Source organism: Theropithecus gelada, chromosome 4 (genome assembly GCF_003255815.1).
Source record: "Theropithecus gelada isolate Dixy chromosome 4, Tgel_1.0, whole genome shotgun sequence".
Lineage (NCBI taxonomy): Eukaryota > Metazoa > Chordata > Mammalia > Primates > Cercopithecidae > Theropithecus > Theropithecus gelada.
The window spans coordinates 7919925-7942909 of NC_037671.1; the positions used below are offsets into that span (position 1 = coordinate 7919925).

Sequence of the window (22985 nt, forward strand, 5' to 3'; positions counted from 1 at the left end):
CTGGTAGTCCCTTTGAAGGCTTTGGTGGCACACTTATCATGCCTCAGAACAAACACGTTTCTCCCCATGTAGCTCCCTGTGCGTGAGCTCTGTGTGCTAAAGGCTGTATTCTCTATGTGCCGGCTAGAACAAGAACACAGGATTCTCCAACAGGAGAATGCGGCCCTCTGCTATGTTTCTTACAAAAGCCCCCATTACAGTAGTTACCATCATGTTTATTTCACAAAGTCCACCAATCTAGAGGATGAAACTTCTGGGGGAGGGGTGCTCTCCTGTAAGGCATGTAGCTGTGAGGTGGGAATGGCCCCATAGAAAAGACCCCAAAGGAAACCCACAGAATGAAGAACTGGGGGGCAATCTGAAGAGCCAAGTTTCAGGAAACTTGAAATCAAAACAAACCAAATTTATAGTCTGCTTTGACAGAAGTTTTAATTAAATTAAAAAACAAAAAACAAACCCCATTCCAGTATGACAATTTTATGGCCCTTGGGGGGGAAAAAACTAATGACATCAGGTCTTACAATGTGAATGGTATTAAGAGGATATAGAGATGCATGTCTGTCTGACATATGTACTGCATATATTGGGGCCACCCACATGGTCCCTATACTGTAATGGTAAGTGGGCCTGCCTCAGTTCCCCAGCATAAGCATCGGTGACTGAGGGGAGGGGGGAGAAGGGATCATGTTACTTGACTTAGGTGCCTTCAAAGCGCAGTTTAGGACCGTGCCAGACACATACAAAGTGCTCAGAAAGTACCTGACAACTAAAAATATCAGTCCCGTACTCCACGGTTCTAAGGGTCTGTGCCCACTGACTCTAAAATCCAGATAGCTGAGTGATTACCGAGTGCTCTGATGGTGAGCCACAAGTGGAAATATAGAACTGATGAAGACAAGTGAATAAAAACAGCAGTAGGATCATTTAGTGCAACAAGAATGTTCACTGACCGTTAAGTGAAATGAAATGATTTAAATGTGGCCCAGCAGAGGGTTTAAGGCTAGAATCCAGGGCTATATGGGATTTACCTAGAGCCATTACAGAAGAAGTAGGGGAAATACTCAGTTCACACAGGGGGGAAATATTAAAAAGTTATCTCAATGAGGGCTAAGGAGTTGAGGCAATAAATGTTTGTGTAGCAGTTCTGTTGCATTTATTTGGGCTGTAAAATGTGTCAGCACACAACAGGAGGCTAGCCAGGATTGATGCTGTGGTGCTAATGGCAGAGAATGATGCTCCAAGCTGCAGGTGAGAGGGTCTGGTCAACGCAAGTAAGGTAGTGCAATTAACAGCTTCAAGTTCCAGTCCCTCTAGAATCCCAAATTGACTTATACAGCCACATCAAACCAGTACTGTGCATAAACTGGTCATTAAAGCTGATCACACTTTTATTCTATTAAGTTTCGGGGGTTGACATTAGAGTTCATTGGAAAAGTACACAGATTACTCAACTGCCAGTAGCCAGGATGACTAGATGGCCCAGAAACACTTAAGAGCTCTGAGACTCATTAGACAAATAACCTGCAGGGGAGGAAGGAGCGAGATACAAGAAAATACAACTGGGTACAATGTTTCAGGTCTTCACTGCGTAGTCTTTCTTCTGAAGCCATGCCCAGCCATCCCTGCAACACATGTCTACAGGACCTGGGTCCCAGGAACCGGGCTCACTCGCCAGGGGAGTGGGTGGGGAAGGTGGGGAACGGACGCAGCCCTGGGCTGGGATCCCACTCCTGCCTCTGCCACTTCCAGCCTATTTCGCAGAGTTGTTATGGGAATCAAACGAAACACTAGATGTGAAGAAAATCTACCATTTTCCCCAGTTCCTTCCCAGGGCCCACATACATGAAATGTCCTAACACTACTGGGAAAATCAAATAAGCACAGTGCTAGGCACCTGGCAAGGGCCTGCTAAACATTACTTACATGCACAGATTTGTGCAAGGCCTGTCTCTGTCAAGATGCATATCATGGGCGGGGTGCAGTGGCTCACGCCTGTAATCCCAGCACTTTGGGAGGCCTAGTGGGCGGATCACAAGGTCAGGAGTTTGAGACCAGCCTGGCCAACATGGCGAAACTCTGTCTCTACTAAAAATACAACAATTAGCCGGGTGTGGTGGTGGGCGCCTGTAATCCTTGCTACTCGGGAGGCTGAGGCAGGAGAATCGCTTGAACCCGGGAGGCGGAGGTTGCAGTGAGCCAAGATCACGCCACTGTACTCCAGCCTGGGTAACAGAGCGAGACTCTGTCTCAAAAACAAAAAAAAAACCAAAATGCATATCATGGGGTCCCAGACCCTGATCTTAGGATCTCAAGGCCCCTCACCCTTCAGCTATAAGAGCACATGATTCTGTAATAATTAACCCCCAACTGCAGAATATGGTGGCGATGACAGCTGAGCTCACCACCTGGGTGTGAATGTGAGCTTTCCAGGCTGGACTCAAGGACTGACTGCTGAGTTGTTCTTTCCTCATCTCTTCTCTTATCGGCTTCCTGCCCAGACAGGGCCCATGACACTGCCAGTTGGTCAGAGCAGTTTGGTACGAGAAGGAGGTGGCTGTGCCCTGTGAAGTTACAGGAGAGACATGGATGTCTAGCTTTGCTGGTGAAGCCAAGGGGCAAACTGTTCTGCTCTCTTCCCCCTCAGAGATTGGGGGCCGCAGGGCACAGTACCAAATCTTGCCTCTGGTGTCACGATGATGATACTTTTTCAATTAATGATGATAATGCTATGACTAGTACAAAATAATGATGATGATGATGAAAGCAATAGTGACGATTAATGAGCATTTACTATGTACCAGGCACTGCTCTAAGTGCTTAATCAATTATTAATAACTAAATGAAAGCATTTCTTTTGGCCTCACAATGACTTTATGAGGAAAGTACCAGTATTATCATCAATTTGTAGGCTTTTACAGGCAAACTCTGTCATGTTTTCTTTGAATTTCTATTTTTGGAGGGTGTGTACTTGCTCTGCTAGGCATGCTCTTCCATTTCACATATCAGAAGCTGGCACCCCAGTGAATCACACTGAAAACGTACTGGAAAGGGCAGTAACAACAGTCACAGTGACAAAAAACACTCCTAGATGTAAACTTAGTAAGACATGTGTGATCTTTAGAAAGAAACTAAAAAGCTAAGAAATATAAAATTTTAGTGAGAGATACCCATATTCGTGAAAAGACTGAGTCATACAAAAATGCCAATTTTTGCAAATGAATTCACATTTAACACAATGATAATACAAAATCTGACAAGATTTTAAAAAATACATGACAAAATGACTTTAAGGTTTTTGTGAATAAAAAGTCACGAATAAGAAAACCTTTGTAAAGGAAAATCTTAAAGCGTTTTTAAGATATTATTTAAACATAATGGCATTGGCCCAAGGAGAGAGAAATTCACACAAGAGAGTTACAAACCAGACCCTGTTATGAAGAGGTAGTTCACACATAAAATCATACTCCTGGCCGTGTGGTGGCTCACACCTGTAATCCCACCACTTTGGGAGGCCGAGCCGGGTGGATCACGAGGTCAAGAGATCGAGACCGTCCTGGTAAACATGGTGAAACCCTGTCTCTACTAAAAATACAAAAATTAGCTGGGTGTGGTGGTGTGCGCCTATAGTCCCAGCTACTTGGGAGGCTGAGGCAGGAGAATTATTTGAACCTGGGAGGCAGAGGTTGCAGTGAGCCGAGATTGAGTCACTGCACTCTAGCCTGGCGACAGAGTGAGACTCCGTCTCAAAACAAAAAACAAAAAACAAAACAAAACAAACAAAAAAACCACAAAAAACCAAAATCGTTCTTCTGGGGATTTGGGACTTAGCTTAAAGGGGCTGTGGTAGCCGGAATATTCCTTGGAAGTCTCATATTGATCTTCATGTAAATGGTGTACTCTGCTGTACAGCGTATCTGTGCTTATTTTCGTATAAAAATGTTTTCCCTGCCAGATGTGGTAGGGAAACCCACCTTGGTGCACACCTGTAGTCTCAGCTACTCAGGAGGCTAAGGTGGGAAGATTGCTTGAGCCCAGGAGTTCGAGGCTGTAGTGCTCTATGATCTCGCCTGTGAATACATACCGCACTCCAGTCTCAGCAACAGAGCAAGACCCGGTCTCTTCACAGTTTTTTCCCCTCCAAGTTGACAAGTAATCCTGACCCTCCAAGAGGACGCACTGTTTTTACCCTGTTACCTTTGAGTGCCTTCTGACACACCTAGTTTCAGAAGCATATTTTTAAGATACTGCACTTTCCTAAGATAGCTACACTTTCATGGGGGCTTTGCAAGGCAAGAAAAACCCCCCCTTGAACCACCAAAACAGTATCTATGCACATATCTATTTTGAGGCACAGTCTCACTCTGTCATCCAGGCTGGAGTTCTGTGGTGTGATCTCAGCTCACTGCAACCTCCTCCTCCTGTGTTCAAGTGATTCTCATGCCTCAGCTTCTTGAAGAGCTGGGACTGCAGGCATGCGCCACCATACCTGGCTAATTTTTGTATTTTTAGTAGAGATGGGCTTTCACCATGTTGGCCAGGCTGGTCTCAAACTCCCACTTCAGGTGATCCGCCTGACTTGGCCTCCTAAAGTGCCAGAATTACAGGTATGAGCCACCATGCCCGGCCAACACGTTTTTGACAGAATTTCAACATATGGTCTCAGATGGCACATGCTAAGCTGCCTGCTCCTGTTCACCTGCACTGGGGAAGGTAAGCATGACATCTGTGCCCCTCCTCTGGCTTATGACAAGGCTGGACATCCTTTCACGCTGCCTGCAATTCCTGCAGCAATTGTCCCTGGTGAGATCCCAGCATGGAGAGGCACTGCCACAGCCTTGTCACAGTCAAGTCACCAGTGATAAAAGCTTATTTGTCAAATAGACTGTTTTTTATCATGTTTTTTATATTTCCCATTTTTTTTAAAAAGCACACTGAAATAGGCACGCATGAATTTATGTCTACATTTTTTTCAGTCTTTTCTGTATGGCAACAAGAAGTATTGTGAAACCCAAACTTAGGAATATCGACCACATGGTGTTCCTCTAAAAACAGCCCTCAGTCCACATAACCTTTTCTTCTTTTTAGAATCCAGTAGGCTTGTTCTTCAAAATGTTTACATATAATAGCATAACACTGCTACGTTTAATTCTGCCACCATTTTATGCAACAGAAGGGTGCCTGAAGGGATCATCCAAACTGGATTTACTGAAACCCCAATCTCCAATGACGCATGGTAGCTGAGAAAGAAGGCCATTTCAAAGAAGCAGGAGTGCATCTTTTTGCTTCCCCTCTCCCGGTACACACTCCATCTCCATCCTTCCTGTAAGCCTTGAATTCCAGATATGGGATATTCTTTTTTTTTTTTTTAGACGGAGTCTCGCTGTGTTGCCCAGGCTGGAGTGCAGTGGCCGGATCTCGGCTCACTGCAAGCTCCACCTCCCGGGTTCACGCCATTCTCCTGCCTCAGTCTCCTGAGTAGCTGGGACTACAGGCACCCGCCACCTCACCCGGCTAATTTTTTTTTTTGTTTTTTTTTTTTTTAGTAGAGACGGGGTTTCACTGGGTTAGCCAGGATGGTCTCAATCTCCTGACCTCGTGATCCACCCGTCTCGGCCTCCCAAAGTGCTGGGATTATAGGCTTGAGCCACCGCGCCCGGCCGGGATATCTTAATGTGGGGGGAGGTGGTGGGGAGTCGGCCTCTTATTTCCTCTGTGTTGTTGCTGGCAGAGTGATGAGTAAATTCATATCCCTGCCCACTATCCCGTGTCACAGTTAATAATTAACATGTTTAATCTTTGCTTGCTGGGACAAGAGAGAAACAAGGTGCAAGAGCGTGCACTCTTCGTCAGCATGACCACACGTCCAGTCCACATCCACTGTCCCAGGGTGACTATAGATACAGCCTTGTCCACTCTCAAGTGTCTGCCTCAATCATGAACACACAGTTGCCCTCACTCTTATCCACTTTTATCAGCATGCTGCCCCAGCTTGTGGTCTTTCTGAATGTCTCATGTTCAGTTAAAAAAGGCCGGGTGCGGCGTCTCACACCTGTGATCCCACCACTGAGGCGGGTGGATCACTTGTGGCCAGGAGTTCGAGACCAGCCTGATCAACATGACAAGACCCCACCTCTACTAAAAATACAAAAAAAGTTAGCTGGGTGTGGTGTCATATGCCTGTAATCCCAGCTACCGGGAAGCTGAGGCAGGAGAAACGCTTGAACCCAGGAGGCGGAGGTTGCAGTGAGCTAAGATTATGCTATCGCACTATAGCCTCAGTGGCAGAATGAGACTCTCTCTCCAAAAAAAAAAAAAAACAAAAAAAAACAGGCCCACCATGTGACGGTCTTTCCGTGGCATTCCACATCATCACAGGAAAGGGAATGAAACTATTTTATTTTGTTTTATTTTATTTTTTGAGATGATACCTCGTTCTGTCACCCAAGCTGGAGTGTAGTGGCGTGATCTCGGCTCACTGCAACCTGTGCCTCCCGGGTTCAAGCGATTCTTCTGCCTCAGCCTCCCGAGTAGCTGGAACTATAGGCGTGTGCCACCATGTCTGGCTAATTTTTTTGTATTTTTAGTACAGACAGGGTTTCACCATATTGGCCAGGTTGGTCTTGATCCCCTAACCTCCTGATCCACCCACCTCGACCTCCCAAAGTGGCAGGATTATAGGTGTGAGCCACCGCGCCCGGCCAGGAATGAAACTATTTTAATGGATCTCAAAGAGTCCGAAATTGTGGGCAGCTAGCAGAGGTTCCCATCTCACAAGCCTTCTGTTCCCTCTGCAGGAATGAGTCCTTTTTGAATGGACACACGGGTTAAGGCAGAGGTTCCTACTGAGGTCTGTGCACTGGAGTCACGGGGTCTGCTCTGTAGGACCTGGGTGGCCCAGCCCCACCTGTGGAATTTTTCCTTATGGAGGTAACTGGGGGGTGGGGGCACGCATGTCATCGCTTCCTTGCTTCTGACTAGCGTCCCTGAATGAGAAGCAGTGCTCATCTACGGGGATTCAGGCTGAGCACTTATTTTTTGAGTATTGCCTGGCTTTCCTCCCCCTCCACCCCTGCCCTGCAATGGAGTGCATACTTTTCCAAAAAACAAAAAACCAGGGTAGCGATTTTCCTACCAGGTGCACTTTGGGTACAGTTCTTCCAGAAGGTACGGCCATGGACTACAAAACCAGGGGACAGAAGTGCCTTTGCACCCTATGGTGTTCCTATAGGATGCTATTGCCTGCTACACTGCTAGCTGAAGGCAGGGAATATCTTCCTGTCTTCTATACATACACCTGTACTTTATAGGGGAGCTGGGTTTTATGGGTGATTTCTATCTGCTGCTCTAGACCACTGCTCAGGGTGGAGAGACAGTTATAAAACAGGAGACAGGTAGCTATCTCCCATCACACTTACACATCCACCCTCTCCGCCCCTGATGGTCAGTGCAGAGAAGGCCACATGGGGACAGTGGATATCAACAGTGCCAGCCAGTAGCCAGGAGTCCCCTGGGGCTGGCACTGCAGCATTGCACAACAGAGCCTCCTCGAGACAAAAGCATCCAAACAGTCAGCACACCATGTTACATGTCACCACCGCTGCAACTGTCACCAGGCCCTTCTGGGAACTGGGCAGAACTCAGGGCCCAAACATCACGTCAGAGGAAGACCTGGCATTTCCCTGGGATGGCGACAACAGAGCCCAGGCAAACTGCCAGAGGTCATGTCCTATCAGAGGTCACACTCCCGCATCTGGGGAGAGACCAAAGCTCAGCTGCATGTCTTTCCCTGAACTCTGCTTCACGCCACCAAAACCACAGCAGCAAGGCCAGAATCCTGGCTGCTCTACAATTAACTACAAGGTGATGCAAATGTGAGGCTGATCCTTCCTGGGATGTGTCCGGGGAATGAGCAAGTTCTTGATGGTGTGTTTACCGCCTGCTCTGGGGGATATATATCTTTGACAAACTTTCTGGGGGCTATCAGGCTGCCTCTATTTTACCCCTCCAGGGACACCTTTTTTAAAAGTCAACTTGAACCAGTTCTGGTTTTGATATTTGCTTTAACAGAATATAATTGAGCAGGGAAGCTCAGCAGACACCTGCGGAAAAAGGCACATCCCGAGCCTGCTCGCCCAGCCCAGATGACTTGTATACAGAGACAGGAATATTGACTGCCTCTTTGGTTTTGCTTGTTGCCTTCCCCCGCTGATGACTGACAACACCCTGCTTGGCTGGAGTGTACAGAGAATAACCACCCACACTAATTCGTTTGATTCTAGAAGTTCCTGACCTTGTGGGCTTCCAGATGGGGGGTAGCATTAATTGAGAAGTCACCACTCTGAGAGTTTCACAATCTCCAGAGCAACAAACACAGCAGAACCCAAGTTAAGGGTCCCGCACTAGAAACGTGACACTGAGGACTGGAAAGGGCTTCCAGAAGAGGAACCAGGAGTCACACTTTTTTTTTTTTTCTTTAAATTCAGGCTTGTAAAATGTGCTGATTACTAGCCTCCTTAAATAAGTGGTCCAGGGGAGTTTGACACTTTTGGGCGTCAAATAGTCAGGAATGAACATCCCTTGAGGAGAGACAATGAGTACCCCTTCCCTGCTGGGCTCCTTCCTCTTGCCAACCCAGTGCTTTCCAGAAGTTTCTCTTGGATAGTCCCACATCCACCTGTTCCTGACTGCATGCCATGGCTGGTGGCAGCTGTCCTACCTCTGCCCTGATGGGCTGGCATCTGGCTCATGCAAGAAATGGTGGTGAATACCAACAGAGACCAATGAGGCCGACATCCCTGTCTGCACGGTTTCCTAGCACGTGCTCTCCTTCACGCTCAGCATCCCAGGCATCTTTCCACGTAACTGTCTCTTCCCAATGGCTGCACTATGTTCCTCTGCTCACCTTCAACAGGGAGCAGCTATGTGATATCCACGGACTTGAAAACACATGGCCAGCAACACCCTCTCAATGGCCCAGGGCTTGGGAGCCTTCCAGGAATGATGTCATGGGCTAACAATATTGGGGTCATATGTATACCAACATACCCAACTACCTGGGCTCCTTTCTGTCTCCCCCAACCCAGAAATCAGGCTGAAGGGAACACCAACACGGTGAGAGGGAAAACATCGCCTTGAGCCACAGGGCGTGACAGGGCCTCAGCTGGAGCGGTGGGCCCAGTGCTCTGAGAATACTTGACCCCCGCCCAGCACACATATCCTCATCCCAGCCCCAGCCTCGGGAAGGCAGCAGCTCTGTTCCCAGAAGCCCTCAGGAAGAGCTGGTCATCGAGAGTGGAGGTGAGAGAGAGAACAGAGGGTGGGACATGGGAAGTCAGCAGTGGTGGGGCAGGGGGCGGTAAGCACAGAACAGGCAGTGCCCTGGTTAACGTGAGTCACTCCCGAAGACGCTGGTCCTAGACTCTTCTGCAGGACCCCCACATGGCAGGGCCTAGGAGATGTCTGAGTATAGGTATAAGCACTTCTGGGGGAAGGGGACGCTTGGCCAGGGTAGCTAACTGACGTTCCGCTAGCATGTCCTGGTCTTGTGGTCAGAAGCTGAACAACTTCCAGCTGTTCCCAGGGCCCCTCCTTAATAAACTGCCTTCTTCCCTTTTCCCTCCCCTGGGGTGCCCTGACCCCCGTCTGGCCTGGTGGGTCCCTGAAATGCTGCTCTAGCATGACCAGATTCCATTCTGAGGGGCCCAGGCTGATGGCCCACAGCAGTTCAGTATTTTGAGCGTCACCTGGAGGGTGAGGACCTCGGAGTAAGAGTTTGGGCTGTCCCTGGAAAGGAAGCCATGGTCTGTGGTGACAGGCCACGATCAAGCAACTCACAATGCAGTTTCTCTCCAGCACTGTGCAGGGGAGATGCGCGCACAGCTGCACAGAACAGCCTGTGCTGCAAGAGATGAAGATGATGCGAATGGGAGCCTCAGACCACACCGGGGTCTGGGAGGTGGGGAGCTGGGCCTCCTGTTTTCTGGTGCCAGTCCTCCAACTGTGGTGGCTCTTTGGTAGTCCTCTGCTCTCCCAGGGCCATAGAGAGGGCGGGCACACACTCTCTCTCAAGCAAGCTCTCCTCTCGGGTCCCTGGGACTGTCTTAGGGCATGGGGAACTGGCTGGTGGCTCCACAGCCCTAGTGTGGTTCCTGAAGCCCAGTTTACTGGATACACCTTCCAGTTAAACACCTAGAGGGAAAATAATCCACTTGCCGGGCTCCACATACCGGCCCAGAAGCCTCGGCCTCCACACCAGAACATGCCCACTTTTCTCCCGCAGCCGCCCCTGCTGCTCTGTCTCAGGCGATCCTCCCACCTCAGCCTCACGAAGTGCTGGGATTACAGGCGTGAGCCGCTGCATCCAGCCTTACTTTCTAGTTTTAAGAAAATTTAGAGAAAAGGCTTCTTTCCTAGCGGACACAGTGCTTTAATGAGTTCATGTGTTCTCTGCTTCTCTGTTCTTTCTCCTCTTTTCCATTTCCCCCTTTTGCCTCTGCCTCTGACTGGCCTAAAGTGTGACTTCGGAAATATTCGTCCCTCATGGGTGAACCTCCAAGCAATAATCACCTCAATTCAGGGAGATGGGATTCAACTTTAATCACCATGATTACAAGTACGTAGCCATTTAACAAAGGATCAACAGTGGGCAGCGGACTTCATTCTGACAGGGGCTGGCGCTCCAACCAGCAAATGTCCCTGACCCACCTCCCTGCCCAGCTCCCTTGGCCAGCAGGGCTGAGACTGCAGTGCGTGTCGGATTTCCCGGAGGGCTCTCTGCCACCCCAGAGATTATGAGTTAGTAGATCTGGGACAAGGCTGCAGACCATGCTTCGGAAAACTGCTCCAGCTATTCACAACTGTGCTCTGTCATCATCCCAGCACCAGCCACACTGGGCTGTCAATATACTTTGTGTGGTTTTGGTGTTTGTCTCTGACATGAGACTGTGAGCTCCCTGAACTCAGGGGATGAGCCCATTTCATGTCCCCAGCACCTAGCAGTGCAGAGCTTCCCTCATCTCCTAGTGAAACTATTCCTAAGAGTCTGGGAAGCCGGTCATTTTCATACGAGACCTGTGGGCATCTTCCTGGCCTTGCTGATGTGGCTGGTGCAGCCATGGTAAGGAGAAGGGGCCTGTGCCCCACCTTGCTGCACCTGCATGGCTGCTGAAGTCATCCCTCTACAGACACATGCTCATCACATCAACCCATGGCCCAGAAACCTCCAGTGGTTTCTATGACGGCTCCCTCCTATGGAATCCCCATTCCCTGGCTGGGTGCCAGGCCCTCCCCCAGCTCTCCTCTCTCTTTCAAGCAACTAGGCCTGGCCTATCACTTGCTTTGGCTGCCTCGACATGGAATTTTTGGTCTAGGCAGCCAGGGTGGAGCCCATGACCCAGGCTGTGAGCAAACACCCCCATGGACCTGTCAGCTGCTCGAGCACAGTGACCCTGGCCTGTGCCCAGGGCCTCAGCCACTCTGCTGAACGAAGGAATGAATTCCAAGAGAAGGAGGCACCTGTGTAATGTTTCAGGGCAAGCCCTGGCAGAACAGGAACAAGAATCCCAGAGTGGTCGCCACATATGGAGTTGCCACAAGCCTGCAGCTGAGCCTGGCAGAGGAAGGCAGCCCTCCTAGGAGCATTCTTCATGCTGTTTAGGGACAAGATGTTCTAATGTACTCATATGAATTAGGGAACTGAGATATCGGAGGGACTTAGATCTTTTTAGGCAAAGCAAACCTTAAAGGCTTTGACGATAAGCTCAGTGAGAAAAGCTCTGGGTTTTCTTTCTGACCCCTGAATCCCACAAACTCAGCCTGCAGCAAGTGGCTTTCCTTCGGACCCATTTCTGATGTGTGTTTTGGTTCAAACAAGGTGGCTGATCTACTTCTCCCAGCATCAAGACGAAGGGACACTGACGCTGGGTCCAACCCTAAGGACCCTGCCCATTGGTGGGACAAGATCTTCCTTCTGGGCAGTTTGCAAAGATATCGCCTTTCACCACTCACATGGTTTATTTCTGAATTACGGTAATATGTTCCTGCCACTTACCTTGGGGAACCTATTGTAGAAAGCTGCAGAGTTTACCACAAAGTTGAGCCCTTTAGATATGAAGATTATTTCCTTTATTTTTTGATAGAAGTATCCTAAGGTCTTCTGATGCAAAACAATGGCTCTTTCGGAGCTGTGCAAACGCAAGGCTTCCTCTCCCTTGGGAGACAGTGATGAAAGCCCTTCACATCCTTGGCCCTTTGCTAGTGATCTGGCTAGAGCCAGGCCACGAGCACCGACTAAGTATAATGCTCAGGGGAATGGAAACAAACCCTTCAAGACCACGGGGAGATCGGCAGTGAAGTTGCTAGAAATGCTCAGATATTTGAAGAATGCAGACAGCAGGCAGATCACGGCCAAGAGAAATGCATGAAAAAGCAACTGCAGTGCAGTGCAAGAATGATTCTGTACAGCAGCCACACCCAAGGGAATGAAAACATGCGCCTCAGAAACGTGCAGATCTGATCACAGCAACACAGTTCACAACAGCCAAGAAGTGAAAACAGCCCAAAGACATATTAACTGAAGAACAAATAAATAAAATGTGGTATATTCATAAAATGGAATATTATGTAGCCACAAAAACGAACGAGGTTCAGATACACGCTATAAGGATGAACCTTGAAAATATTATGCTAACTGATAAAAGCCAAACACGAAAGGTCACATACTGTATGATTCAACTTATATGAAATATCCAGAATAGGCCAATACACAGAGACAGAAGGCAGGTTAGTGGCTGGGGATGGGTAGGCCAGTGGGAGGGAATGTGGAGCAACTGCCAATGAGTACGGGGTTTCTTTCTGGGGTGCTGAAAATGTTTTAAAATTGATTGTAGTGATGCTGGCACAACTCTGAATATACTAAAAACCAGTGAATAATATATTTTATTGATTTATTTATTTTTCTGAGACAGAGTCTCACTCTGTTACCCAGGCACGATCTTGGCTCACTGCAACCTCTGCCTCCCAGGTTCAAGCAATTCTCCTGTCTCAACATCCCAAGTAGCTGGGTCTTCAGGCACCTGACACCACACCCGGCTAATTTTTGTATTTTTAGTAGAGACAGGGTTTCACCATCTTGGCCAGGCTGGTCTCAAACTTCTGACCTTAAGTAATCTGCCCACGTCAGCCTCCCAAAGTACTGGGATTATAGGCATGTGCCACCGCACCCAGCCTCTTTTTGTATTTTTTGTGGAGATAGGGTTTTGTCATGTTACCCAGGATGGTCTCAAACTCCTGGGCTCAAGTGATCCACCCACCTCGGCCTCTCACATGTACTGCAATTACAGCATAAGCCACCGTGCCTGGCCGAATAATATACTTTAAATGGGTGAATTTTAAGGTATGTGAATTCTCAATAAAGATGTTAAAAATACAGGTTAAAAAGTCATTAAAGATTTTGCAATTATAGCCCCAATACTGTCTAGACTTGTGCTACTCTATTGGACATGTGGCTATTTAGCACTTGAAATATGGCTGGTCCAAACAGAGATGTTCTATAAGTATAAAATACAGACTGGGTTTCAAAGACTTAGTAAGAAAAAAAGCAAAATATCTTAATTTTTTTGTTTGTATTGCTTAAATGGCAATATTTTAAATATACTGGGTTAAAGAAATTATGTTATTCGAATTAATTTTGTCTGTTCTTTTTTGCTTTTTAAAATGTGGCAACTTGGCTGGGCGCAGTGGCTCACGCCTGTAATCCTAGCACTTTGGGAGGCCGAGGCGGGCGGATCACAAGGTCAGGAGATCGAGACCATCCTGGCTAATTCGGTGAAACCCCGTCTCTACTAAAAAAAATACAAAAAATTAGCTGGGCCTGGTGGCGGGCACCTGTAGTCCCAGCTACTTGGGAGGCTGAGGTAGGAGAATGGCGTGAACCCGGGAGGCGGAGCTTGCAGTGAGCCAAGATTGCGCCACCGCACTCCAGCCTGGGTGACAGAGTGAGACTCCGTCTCAAAAAAATAAAAAAAAAAAAATAAAAAAAAAATGTGGCAACTAGACAATTACACATATAGCTTGCATTTATAGCTTATGTTATTTTTCTAACGGACACTGTGATCTGTATCCTTTTTTCATTTTTATTTATTTTTAGTTGGTTTTTAAAAACCTGTGATAAAAACAACATTGTTACATTACAATTTACCATTTTTAACCCTTGCTTTTAATTTTGAAATAAATATACATTCACAGGAAGTTGCAAAAAATAGTAGAGGGTCCCTGTACCCTTCACCCTATTTCCTCCAATGGAGACATCCTGCCGAATTATAGGACAGCATGAAACCTGGAAATTGACATTTGCACCATCCTTTACAATTTTTTTGGTGGTAGCCAAATCGGCACCTGGATGAGGAAGAGTCTGGGCAGGCAGTGGGAGAGGGTGTCTTACAGTTGTTGATTTCTCTATAAAGCAAATTTGGTTCTGCTCGGAATAACAAAAATTAAGTCAAAATCCAAACTTAGGTTTCTTACTGTCTGCAGAGAAATATTTTATAGAAGCTGCCAATAGTGAAGAGGATAGCAGTGATGACATTTATATCCTGGAAGCAGGGCACCCATCACTGCTCACACCCTGCTCCCAGCTGTAGGTAGGGGTGACACGGAGTTGCAAAGTAAGAATGCCCTGTGGCCTTGTAGATACAAATCGCGTCCCTAGCTCAGCCCTCACTCAGGAGTAAATGGGACTGTTGGGCTTCATAGTGGTGGAGTGCATCTCTTCGAGGAAAGTCTAAGTGACAAGGCTGCCTGGATGACAGATGGCAGATAAGAAGGAGCCACCTTTTACTTTTCCCTCTTCAGGGAAGGAAATCCTGTCTTGAGATTTCAGTGCCCCTTGTGAGGAAGTGACAGTCACAAAACAAACACGTGCATTTGGAGAAGATGCCTCCCTCTTCTTTTCCCTCATGACCATTTTGTGAACATGTCTCTTGAACCCTCTTACTGTTCTTCTGGTTTCCTCTTTGTCCACAGTTCCCATCCATGTTCTCACACGACTCTGGATGTGAACGACTACATGGGGTATGACCAAGCTTATCAATCTTGCTTTTACTTACATCTTTTGTGTGAGGCCCCATGTCACCTGCATGACTAGGTGACGCTACCACCAGAGACGGCCTGGGGCTTCTCTTGGGCAGCCAGTGCTTGGGCCTACGCCCTTCAAAGGCTTGACTTTGCCTCTCCAGAGCTTCTGATGTGCTCCTTACATATGCATTTGCTCAAAAAAATGCTCAACCCCCCAAAGGACTTCTCTCCATGTGTGCACTGTCTCTGAGGGCTTAGAAGCTGCAACTAGCCACTGCCTGCACTCCAGCCATGCTTCCAGGGAATCAAGGACCACTGCACTTGATGGTGAGATCCTAGGACTGCGTCTACCTGCTCCCGCACTCAGCTGGGGATATGGGAAATAGTGGCATTGGGCTTGCGGGCTGCCCTGAGGCAACCCAGGTTTCTCCAAAGGATTGCCCTGTGTGTTAGGTTCCTAATGCTGCAGTCAAAAATTACCCCCAAACAGGTGGCTTAGAACAACACAAACTTATTCTCTTACAGTTATGGAGGCCAGAAGTCAAAAATCAGTTTCACTGGGTGAAAGTCCAGGTGTTGTCAGGGCTGGCTTCTTCCCGAGGCTCTGGGGAGAATCTGTTTCCTTGTCTTTTCCAGCTTGCATGGCCTCCTGCATTGCTTAGCGTGTGGTGCCTGCCTCATCCTCAGAGCAGCCACTCCGATCTCTGCTTCTGTCACGTTCTCTCCCTCAGCAGTCAAGCCTCCCTCTGCCTTCCTCTTAGAATAATAGTTGTGATTTCAGTAGGCCAATGTGGATAACCCAGGCTGATCTCCATCTTAAGATCTTCATTTGATCATACCTGTGAAGTCCCTTTTGCCATAAAATGTAACATTCACAGGTCTCGTGGATTAGGATGTGGACGCCTTTGGGGGTCATTATTCAACCTACCATATCTTACTTTATGGCTTTGTTGAAAACAATTATTTTTAAAAATTTTAATGTACCTTACTGTAGAAAATGTGAAAATATAGCTCTAGGACTATCCTTACTCTACCAGCCACACTGAAGGGAGGGAGAAGCGAGAGCACAAAGCAGCCCAACAGGCCAAGTCAGAGAGATTCGTGCCGAGGCGAAGCAGGGGTGTGGAAGGGTGGGAAGGAAGCTGTGCTGCGGAAGTCTTTATTCAAAGTTGGTGAAGTACTTGGAATATGCTTTTCTTACAGATTATGTTCTAAATATGGATTAGGTTCCCAGCTCTGACTACAAAAACTAATTACATCTGAAATCTTTTTATTAAGAGGTACTAGAGAGAGGAATTCTGAACTGTGGAGCCCTGAATAGACTACGCTTCCCCTGTACCCACCTCAGGGCTGGGGGCGACGCTGGTGTGAGTGAGGTCTTGGGCCTGGGAGTGGGCTGCAGGGGGAATTCGGGAGAGCTTTCCTCCTGGTGGACCATGCAGGGCCTGGAGGCCAACGCTGGGATTCTGGGATTAGTGGGGCTGGAGGAGACATGGGGGCCCTGGGGATCCGGCTGACACTGGCCTCCCAAGTGAGCTTTATCTGCCAAGTAGGGGCTAGAGAGCAAGGCTGCTGCTCCCTGCTCCTCAGGCTGGGATTGCACAGGGGACCTGGGAACAGGGAGACTGGCAGCTGCCGCTGCTGCTGCCCCACCGGTCCTCCGGAGTAGGGAGCCTTTCACCTTTATCACCTAGAGAACTGCAGCCACAGGGGGCACTCTAACAAGCAGACCTGGGCCCCAGTGAGGTGACAAAGAAAAATACCAATACGTCTAAGGGAATCCCGGAGTCAGAGAGAAAAAAATCAGAAAGAAATGGCTGCTTCTCAAACTGCGGAGGAGAGGACGACAAGCGGTGCGCAGGAAGAGCACTCAGAGACTCGGAACAACTAGGAAGCAATACACTTACTTATGAAATGTATGTCTAGGGAAACAGGGCTTGGTGGGAACAACTGGTTTCCTCTTACACATAATAGTAAAAAATATATGCTTCTAATTATAAGCATTGGGCTACAGAAGACAGTCATTAAGGGCACAGAAAAGTAGAATGGAATTTCCAAAGTGACAAAAGAAAAGAGAGATAAAAAGGGAATGAATAGTTACCTGATAAAACCATTAAAGTGGCTCAAGCCTGTAATCCCAGCACTTTGGGAGGCCGAGACGGGCGGATCACGAGGTCAGGAGATCGAGACCATCCTGGCTAACACGGTGAAACCCCGTCTCTACTAAAAATACAAAAACTTAGCCGGGCGTGGCGGCGGGCGCCTGTAGTCCCAGCTACTCGGGAGGCTGAGGCAGGAGAATGGCGTGAACCCGGGAGGCGGAGCTTGCAGTGAGCTGAGATCCGGCCACTGCACTCCAGCCCGGGCGACAGAGCGAGACTCCGTCTCAAAAAAAAAAAAAAAAAAAAAAAAAAAAAAAAAAAAAAAAAAAAAAAACCATTAAAGATAAGGAAGGGAAAAGACAGAATCAACTAAAATACGTAATAGCATAAGACAGAATAAAATCAACTCCATCAGCCATAATATGAAATGTGAATGGACTAACTGGGATAGGTAACAAAACAAGACAAAAACCCCTTAAACAAAAGTGGTAAAGGAAGACTGAAAATCAAGGGATGCGTTAAGATATACCGGATACATTTGTGGGGGAAAGTTCTGTATTAACATTTGACAAGGCAGAATTGAGTCTAAAACCTTCAAACTAAATAATGAGCAACATTTACAGAAAGGATGCAGCAGTCATAAACCTGTATGCACTAAATAAGACTGTAGCTAAGCACATAAAACCTAAATTATTAGAAATAAAAGGAGAAAGTGACAAAGACAAAATGATGGTAGGGAACTTTGACATTCCTCTTTCCAAGCTGGATAGGAACAGTACATTTAAAAAGGTAATGACGGAGAATTTGAATAATACAATGGACAAACTAAATACGCTACGCACACATGTATCTCAGGGAATACATTAAAAACAAAATGGTGTCTGGCCGGGTGCAATGGCTCACGCCTGTAATCCCAGTAGTTTGGGAGGTAAAGGCAGGAGGATCACTTGAGGCCAGGAGTTTGAGGCCAACTTGGCACCTCATCTCTTAAAAGAGAAAAAAGAAAATTGTGCCTGCAAGAAAGCTCCCTCCAAAAGCAACAAAGAAAACGTTGTCTGTAAGCCATTCACAAAAATTCATCAAGGGCTAGGCCAAAAGAAAGTCTGAAAAGGTTCAAACCAGTAGATATTTTAATCTCTTCTATGGTAATTGGTCTATTCAAGCTTTCTATTCCTCAGGTTAATTTACTTTTTTATTAGATTTTCAAATTAGCTGCCACAGAGCTGTCCATAGCTTTTTCCTACGCCATATCCTCACTATGCAATTATTAAGAATGACATTATAGAAGAATATTTAAAGACTTGGAAAATATGTTTTGTGAAAAGAAGCAGCAGGATACAACTCATAATTGAGAGGCAATCATTGTATGCCTTGGCTTCTCTATTTTATCCCTGACGTACGCCTTTATCTTTAAGCAGTTGTGGATCCCCAGTTGACAGATCAAGACATATCAGCAGATCCTAAATTTTAACTTGGTTTAACCCAAGGCAAGTTTTCATGATTGTACTCAATTCCTTGTGGCTTTCAGGACATGCCCACAGAAAAGAAAAAGGGCATTTTTGCATCTCGCCTCTTAACCTCCCTGCCTCTTTGGGATTAAGTTTGAGGATTACTTGCTTAATACATAAGCAACACATATTTAGGAAAGTGACATTTCTTGGGCATGTGCTAACCTTACATGCTTTAGTTTCTCACAGTTTTTGCCCTGTCCTATGCAATACATAATATTCACATTTCCTTACGAATGAGTATATGGAACCAGAGAAACTGAGTAACCTGTGTACATTTGCACAACTGGTAAATGAATTATGGAGCTGAGATATTCCTTTCCAGGTCTTCTGACTTCAAAATCTAGCACTTAAAAAAACAAAAACAAAAACAAAAATGAAAACTACAACACACCTCCTCTGAAAGAGTGTCTTCTTTCTAATGAACATTTTAAATGAAAATCCCATGCTTTCAAGGAGGAGTACCCAGTCTGTGCTACAAAAGGCTGAGAGTGAAAGTGGGAGGTTTGATTTCCAAGTTTAACTTGTAGTTCTGCTCCAGGAGCACATCTCAGCTACAGTTGTTTTCAGAAATGTGAGTTCAGGATATTAACGAGTAATGCTGAGCAAAGAAAATCACAAGCCAACCATCTCTTGGATCACATAAGTGGAACTTACCTTTGTGAAGCTCCACGGGGAGCCACAAACCACTTGCCCAGTTTCTTTGGGTTTATTCAGATTTAGCCAGAAAAGGAAGCTGGCTGAAGCAAAGGAGAACTAGAACTCCCATCTCCATTTAACCTATTTGCAGCTCTGCCAAGGCTGCAGAGCCAGCAGCAGCTGTGGCCTATCAGTGCTCATGAGAAGTGAGTCTTGCAAGGAAATGACATTTCCTTCCCAGGGTAGGGAAGCACGCACTGCTGAGATTCTACGCGTGTGACGGCAGCACCAGACACTGCAGGAGAAAGATGACTACAGGAGATTCGCCAGTCTCCCCAAGGAATCAGGAGTGGTTACTTTGCCTCTTGCCTCTTTTTGTTGTTGTTGTTGTGTTGGGTAGAGTGTGTGCGCATGTGCTGGGCAGCCTGAGGGCCACTTGTCCCCGTGTTGCCATCTCACGGGTGAGGCCATAGGCAGCACTGTTTTACACATCAAGATGGTAGCTAGAAACAGAGGGCCCTTTCCTCTCATATAAAAACAAAATCAAGATGATCGATCGTTTTCTTCTTAGGTTTTACTAAGTTTTATTTTCTAAAAAAGGACAGAACTTTTTTTGTGACTGTAGACAGCAGATTCCTGACAGTGTCCGCTGTCTGACAGGGATGCAAGGGACGTGGCTGTCCTTTAGAAAACAGAAGCAAACTTGCACGGGTTTAAATATAGCACGCCACCACCACCTGCGAGGAAGGCTTGAAAGACGTGATCCTGGCCCGTCCAGCCTCTGCCAATGATTCCAAACCTTGCTTGTACACTGGCATCCCTTGGAGGGCTTTAGAATATTCTGATGCTTGGGTCACACTTAAGAGACTATGATACTTGGTCTGGGGTGTTCTTATACATCAGAATTATAAAATATTGTGGTAAAATACACATAACATAAAACCATTTAAACCACTTCAAAGTGCGTAATTCAGTGGTATTAGGTACATTCACAATTGTACAATCATCAACACTATTTAGTTCTGGCAATTTTCGTCACCCCAAAAGGAAACCCCATACTCATTAAGCAGCCACTCCCCGTTTTCTTATTTTCCCAGCCTCTGGCAACCACTAGTCTATGTTCTGTTTCTATGGGTTTCCGTAGACATTTCATACAAATGAAATAATATACTACATGGCCTTTGTGTCAGGCTTCTTTCATTTACTGCAGTGTTTTCAAGGTTCATCCAGGTTGTAAACATGCATGAGTACTTCGTGACTTCTAAGGATGAACACTATTCCATTGCGTGGATATACCACATTTTGTTGACCCTTTCCTCAGCTGAAGGACATCTGGATTGTTTCTATCTTTTGGCTACTGAAAATAGTGCTGCTGTGAACATACGAATACAAGACTATGTTTGAACCTGTTTCAATTCCTTTGGAGTGAAAATGCTGGGTCATATGGTAATTCTATGTTTAACCTATTGAGGAAGTGACAAGTTGCTTTCCACACATGCCAGGATTTTACCGGCTTCCCAGGTGAGTGTAATGTCTGGCCAAGGCTAAGAACCAAGTTGGTTAAGATAGGGCTTTCAGTTTTTACATAAGATAAGCAAGAAAATAAAGATAAAATCAGCAAAATCCAGATAAAAGAACTGACTTCTTCAACAAAGAAATTATAAGGAAAAAGAAGAGCAAGGAAGAAAAAAACATACACATGGGCCTATAGATTTCTTTTAAAGACCTATTACAGACAGATCACCCAGTTTGAAAATTGGTGATATTTGTGAGACATTAAAATTTTAACACTTTGTATTTGATGATATTAAGGAATTAGTATTATTTTGTTAGTTATGATAATGGTATCATAGCTATGTTTTAAAAAGAATCATCTTTTCAGATATGTACCAAAATAGTTTAATATGAAATGAATACACATTTTTTTCAAAACAATACGGGAGAGCATGGGTAGCTGTAAGGATGAAAAAAATACCAGCTATTGATATTACAGAGTATCTAACTCTGAAAAATGGGTGATGGATACACAGGACTCATTTGACAATTCTACCTACTTTTGTATATGTTCACATTTTTCCATCATAACAGGCTAAAAAGCAAAAAGTCTTAGTCATTGCAAACTAACAAATTGGGGAAAATGTCATCAAATGTGTATTTCAGAGACCTCATCCCTATTCCTTCTCCTTCCTCTCCCTTGGTAACAGCACTCCTAGGACTGTGACGAGTGCGGATCGCTCCAGGTGTGATTTTCGTGGGAACGGAATTGCCTCCCTGGGTGGCCTCCATTCCCTCTGGATGCCTCAGGCCTGTCTCCTCCAAAGACAAGAACTTTCTTCTAAGTTTTCCTGCTAAATACACTCAAAAAAGCTTTCTAGCTCTAGACTTTCAAACACACACAATACTGGTGTGTGTGTGTGTGTGTTAAATCTACAAAACACAACATGTACCATTTTATCCATTTTAAGCGTACAGTTCGGTGGCGTTAAGTACATTCACACTGTTGTACAACCATCAACAGCACCCTTCTCCGGAATCTTTTCATTTTCCTCCATGAAACCCTGTAGCCATTAAACACTAACTCTCCGCTCCCCCTCCCCTCCAGCCCTTCGCAACCCCAATTCTACTTTCTGTCTATAGGGGGACTCTAGGGACCCCTATAAGTGGAATAATACAGCATTTGTTTATTTTATGGCTTACTTCACTTAGGACAATGTCCTCAAGGTTCATCCTTGTTGTGGCATATGGCGGAATTTCCTTCCTTTTTAGGGCTGAGTAACATTCCACTGTATGGCTACACCACACTTTGTTCATCCATCCATCTGTTGAGGACACTGGGTTGCTGTTGTGAATAATACTGCTGTGAACGTTGGTGGGCAAGTATCATTTTGAGTCCCTGCTTTCAGTTCTGAGGCATATACTGAGAAACGGAATTACTAGATCATTTGGTCATTCTATTCAATACTTTTAAAACCAAATCAATATTCTTCTAAGTGATAACTTGGCCCATTTCCTGCTGCTTTTTTGACTGGGGCTGGGTTGAGGGTGGAGAAGGGAGAAGGCAGGCTAATGTAGTACTTAAGAGCCTGGGGTTTGTTCCAAGATAAACCTGGTTTAAACACCTGCTCTGCCAATCACTGGCTCAGAAACCTTGGGTTTCACCTAACTCTGTAGTCTCAGTTTCCTCACCTACAGAATGGGATAATATCAATTTTACATAAATTAGATGGTATTTATAATGTCTTAGTACAACGCCTGGCACACAGCATTCAATTTATGGCTTCTAGTAATTGATTACTTCCCTTTCAACAATCCCAGGTATTGTCAAAGAAGGCGGCATTTACAAATGAGTCTCACAGGTCCTAGCCACGGTCTGTGGTAACGGCACGCTAAACCACCCCAAGGAGCAACGCCTGTAGGAGGACTGGGTAGACTTCCTTCATTTCCTGTGGCAGAGGGCTCTGCACAGAAGAAACTCTGGTCTCTTCCTGATGTCTCTTAACAGCTTTATGGAGATTTAATTCATACACCATCAAATCTATCCAATTAAAGTGTACAATTCAATGGTTTTTAGTATATTCACAGTTGTGCACCCATTACCACAATCAGTTTTAGAGCATTTTCATTACTCCCAAGGAAACACCACTCATTAGTCACCTTTTACATG

At 46.0% G+C, this 22985-nt stretch overlaps 1 protein-coding gene across 5 annotated transcripts in view; it reads right to left on the reverse strand.

Annotated features, from left to right (window-relative positions):
• LYRM4 (LYR motif containing 4) overlaps window positions 1-22985 on the reverse strand; it is a 198450-nt gene that overhangs the window by 49101 nt on the left and 126364 nt on the right. The window contains exon 4 of one of the 5 annotated variants that reach the window (XM_025382282.1): window positions 22166-22856. The exons of the other annotated variants lie outside the window; for them this stretch is intronic. The gene's annotated coding sequence lies outside the window, so the exon portion shown is untranslated. Of the gene's footprint in view, window positions 1-22165; window positions 22857-22985 lie in introns of those variants that run through there. 5 annotated transcript variants of the gene reach the window in all.